At 40.1% G+C, this 5,195-nt stretch overlaps 1 pseudogene; it reads left to right on the top strand.

Annotated features, from left to right (window-relative positions):
- The first annotated feature begins 4,488 nt into the window (after positions 1 to 4,488).
- On the top strand, positions 4,489 to 4,974 carry LOC104980914 (annotated as a pseudogene).
- The last annotated feature ends 221 nt before the right edge of the window (positions 4,975 to 5,195 follow it).

Genomic DNA, 5,195 nt, shown 5'->3' with positions numbered 1-5,195 from the left:
GAAAAGACTCTGATGCTGGGAGGGATTGGGGGCAGGAGGAGAAGGGGATGACAGAGGATGAGATGGCTGGATGGCATCACTGACTCAATGGACGTGAGTCTGAGTGAACTCCAGGAGTTGGTGATGGACAGGGAGACCTGGCGTGCTGCGATTCATGGGGTCGCAAAGAGTCAGACACGACTGAGCGACTGAACTGAACTGAACTGATTATATAAAATATTAATCTGAAGTTATTATGGATGCACTTTCTATTTATTCTCATTGGTCTTAAGTTTGTGCTTGTTCTTGCTATTGTTGTCCAGACAACACAAAATTTTACCAGTGTATTTAATCACACTTACTCTATGTATTTCTTGCAAAGTCTTCTGAATATGTGTCTCTTCTTGTTTGTGCACTTCCTCCAAAATGTCTTAAATTTTTTATTATAAGAGTTTTCATACTTCTAAGAAAGTAAAAATGATAGTAAAATGAACATCAGTATATCCCTCCCCCATAACATTTTTAAACAGTTTGCTTTATATATTAGGTTAAACAATTCAAAATCCTTCCATTGATATTTCAGTTTGTCCTTCCTTTTCAGCTCCCCAGAGATATCTGTAATGTGGTTCTTAGTACAGCAAGCATTTTGAAACTTTGTTGCCTGAGAATTTTTTAAACGACAGTTGATTTAAAATGTTGTGTTACTTTATAGCATGGTGATTATTTTCTTTTTCAGATTATATTCCATTATAGGTTATTACAAATTATTCAATATAATTCCCAGTCCTATACAGTAAATCCGTGTTGCTTATCTATTTATGTGTAGTAGTTTGTATCTGTTAATCCTATATTCCTAATTTGTCTATCCCTCACTCCCCTCTTTGGTAACGATAACTTTGTTTTCCGTCTGTGAGTCTGTTTTGTATATAGATTCACTTGTATTATTTTTTTGATTTCAGATATAAATTGTATCATATCATATTTATCTTTATCTGTCTGACTTACTTCACTAAGCGTAATATTCTCTAGGTCTGTCCATGTTGCTGCAAATGGCCATACTTCATTCTTCGTTAGGACTGAGTATTATGCCATTGTATATATGTATGCCACATCTTCTTAAATCAGTTGTCTGTTGATAGGCACTTGGGTTGTTTCCGTGTTTGGGGTTTTGTAAATCGTGCTACTTTGAACATTGGAGCATGTGTATCTTTTCAAATTAGAGTTTATTTTTTTCCCAGATAATATGCCTAGGAGTGGGATTGCTGGATTATATAGTAGTTTTATTTTTAGTTTTTAAGGAACCTCCATACTATTTTGCACAGTGACTATACCAATTTACAGTCCCACCAACAATGCAGGATGATTCCCTTTCCTGATATATTTTTTTCACTCTTTTCACATTTGAAAGATAGTTCAGGTCAGTCACTCAGTCATGTCCAACTCTTTGTGGCCCCATGAACCGCAGCATGCCAGGCCTCCCTATCCATCACCAACTGCCGGAGCTTACTCAAACTCATGTCCATCAAGTCGGTGATGCCATCCAACCATCTCATCCTCTGTCGTCCCCTTCTCCTCCTGCCTTCAGTCTTTCCCAGTATCAGTGTCTTTTCCAGTGAGTCAGTTCTTCACATCAGGTGGCCAAAGTATTGGAGCTTCAGCTTCAGCATCATCCTTGCAATGTATATTAAGGACTGATTTCCTTTAGGATTGACTGGTTTGATCTCCTTGCAGTCCAAGGGACTCTCAAGAGTCTTCTCCAACACCACAGTTCAAAAGCATCAATTCTTTGGCACTCAGCTTTCTTTATGGTCCAACTCTCACAACCATACATGACTACTGGACAAACCATAGCTTTGACGATATGGACCTTTGTCAGCAAAGTAATGTCTCTGCTTTTTAATACGCTGCTAGGTTGCTTATAGCTTTTCTTCCAAGGTGCAAGCATCTTTTAATTTCATGGCTGCAGTCACCATCTGCAGTGATTTTGGAGCTCAAGAAAATAAAGTCTGTCACTGTTTCTATTGTTTCCCCATCTATTTTGGCATGAAGTGATGGGAACAGATGCCATGATCTTAGTTTTTTGAATGGTAAGTTTTAAGTCAGCTTTTTCACTCTCCTCTTTCACTTTCATGAAGATGCTCTTCAGATCCTCTTCCATTTCTGCGGTAAGGATGGTGCTGCTGCTAAGTCGCTTCAGTTGTGTCTGACTCTATGCGACCCCAGAGACAGCAGCCCACCAGGCTCCCCCGTCCCTGGGATTCTCCAGGCAAGAACACTGGAATGGGTTGCCATTTCCTTCTCCAGTAAGGATGGTATCATCTGCATATCTGAGATTATTGATATTTCTCCCGGCAATCTTGATTCCAGCTTGTGCTTCATCCAGCCCAGCATTTCGCATGATGTACTCTGCATGTAAGTTAAATAAGTAGGGTGAGAATATACAGCCTTGACATACTCCTTTACCAATTTGGGACCAGTCCATTGTTCCATGTCTGGTTCTAACTGTTGCTTCTTGACCTGGAGGTCAAGATTTCTCAGGAGGCAGGTAAGGTGGTCTGGTATTCCCATCTCTTTAAGAATTTTGAAAGACAAGCTGGCTGTATATAAAATTATAGGTTCAAAGTTATTTTCCTTAGTACTTAAGAAACACTGCTCCATTGTCTTCTTGTGCCCAGTGTTGTAGCTGAGGGGTCTAGCATCAATCTAACACTGTTAAAATTTTCTCTTTGGTTTTGATGTGTTTTTTTCTGTTTTTGTTTGCTGTTGTTGTTATTGCAGTTTTGGCCACACTGTTTGTGGGATCCTCGTTCCCCAAACAGGGCTCTCAAAAGGGAAAGCGTGGAGTCCCAAGCACTGGACCACCAGAGAATCCCCTCTCTGGTATTTTTAAATTTTACCATCTAGTGGGCTTTCCTTTCTCTCTTTTATTTTCCACTCTATGGCCTTTTCAATCTGGTCATTCATTCTTTTTAAACCTGAAAAAAAATTAGATCCTTTGTTCTTCAAATGTATTCCTCTTTTCAGTTTCATTTTCTCCTGGATTCCTGTTGCATGGGTGTGGGCATTCTACTTCTATCCTCCTTATTTCTTCAACTTAATTTTTTATCTTCTCATTCTTCAATGAGTCCTTCTTAAAGTGTTTCTCAATATGATATTCTAATCTATTTTAATCAGTTATATATATCATTTATTGTGTTCTTTATTTCAGCTCTTACCTTTTTCATATCTAATACTTTCCTTTGATTCTTGTAAGTGTTTTCTTGTTTTTCTTTTACACTGCTAATATATCTTTTGTGTATTTATAGAACTGATTTGAAATCCTTAGTCCATCTCTACTAAAGAATACTGCTGCTTCTCTCCTACTGTTTCTGATCTTATATGTTGTGATTTTATTTTTCTTTTGGTTTAATTTTACTCTGTGAGTGTCTCAACATTTTTGGCTTGTGAACCCCTATTCCCTGGGGGTATTTACTGTTCTACCCTGTACTGCATTTGAGGGAAGGACAGAAGGCCATTCAGTGTCTGCCAGCCTATTAACTTCAAGGAGCGGACAGGGTTTCAGATCTCAACTGGAGTACCCCAGGCATCACACAGTCACAGGTCAGCACTCCTGCTTGTTTGCATTTGGTCCCCAAACTCCCTGGGTTCTTGATTTCACTTTCTACCCTGTGCTGAAAGGAAGCTCCTCTATTGATTTGAGGGAGGGGCCAGCCTGGGAATTTGGAGAGCAAAAGATGGGGTGAGGGGTTGCTCAAAAACAGTTGTTCCCCAAGTTTATCAACTTTTGACCCTGGCAGGGCTTTATGCTGCCCTTTGTTCATCCCCATAGACACCCTGACTGGTGGTCTGAGCCACTGCATCTGCAGTTCTGCAACAAAGAATAAACAATGCTCATCCAATGCAAAGATGTGGACGAGGCAAGAGCAAAACATCAATCACTTCTCCACACCTGTGGTCAGTTAATCTTTGACAACAGAGGCAAGAATATACAATAGAGAAGAGACAGTCTCTTCAGCAAGTAATGTTGGGAAAGCTGGACAGCCACATGTATATCAATGAAAATTTATTTGATTGATTTGAACAATTCCTTCAATTTAAACATTCCTTCACACCATATACAAAAATAAACTCAAAATGGCTTTAAGTCTTAAGTATATAAACATATATGTGATACCATAAAACTAGAAGAAAACAGGTAAAACATCATCTGGCATAAATTGTAGCAATATTTTCTTAGGTCAGTCTCCCAGGATGATAGAAATAAAAGCAAAAATAAACAAATGAAGCCTAATCAAACTTACAAGCTTTTGCACAGCAAAGGAAACCATAAACAAAATGAAAAGACAACCAGTGGAGCAGGAAAAAATATTTGCAAATGATGGGACCAACAAAGGCTTAATTTCCAAAGTATGCAAACTCCTCATACAACTGAGTAACGAAACAAATACCCGGAACAAAAAAATGGGCAGAAAAGCTAAACAGACGTTTCTCCAAAGAAGACAGGCAGCGCGCCGGAAGATGGCTGAGCAGGTGACCAAGTCAGTGCTGTTCGTGTGTCTGGGTAACATCTGTCGATCACCCATCGCAGAAGCGGTTTTCAGGAAACTTGTAACTGATCAAAACATTTCAGATAATTGGAGGATAGACAGTGCAGCGACATCCACGTATGAACTAGGAAACCCTCCTGATTATCGGGGGCAGGCTTGCATGAAGAAGCATGGTATCCCCATGAGTCACGTTGCCCGGCAGGTTACCAAAGAAGACTTTGCCACTTTTGATTATATACTATGTATGGATGAGAGCAATCTGAGAGATATGAATAGAAAAAGTAATCAAGTTAAAAACTGCAGAGCGAAAATCGAACTACTCGGGAACTATGATCCACAAAAACAACTTATCATTGAAGATCCCTATTATGGCGACAACGCTGACTTTGAGGCCGTCTACCAGCAGTGCGTGCGGTGCTGCAGGGCCTTCCTGGGGAAGGTTCGCTGACCCGGCCGTCCCGCTGTGGCCCAGGCTCGTCCCCTGAGGCCGTGTGTCAAGTGTCAAGAGTGTCACAGTTCGGAGCCAAGGCCGCAGCCCTCTTGTAGATGGAACTCAGTCTTTGTGTTTGGCGAAAGAGTAAATAAAAAAATCTTTGATTCAGATAGTTTATGGGATAAGAGTTCCTTAGACTAGCTAAACCTCCCACTATGCCCCAGTTACAAAAACAG

This window comes from Bison bison, unplaced genomic scaffold (assembly GCF_000754665.1).
Source record: "Bison bison bison isolate TAMUID 2011002044 unplaced genomic scaffold, Bison_UMD1.0 scf7180017864508, whole genome shotgun sequence".
NCBI classification, from domain to species: Eukaryota; Metazoa; Chordata; class Mammalia; order Artiodactyla; family Bovidae; genus Bison; species Bison bison.
This window is presented reverse-complemented; position numbering and strand designations above follow the sequence as displayed.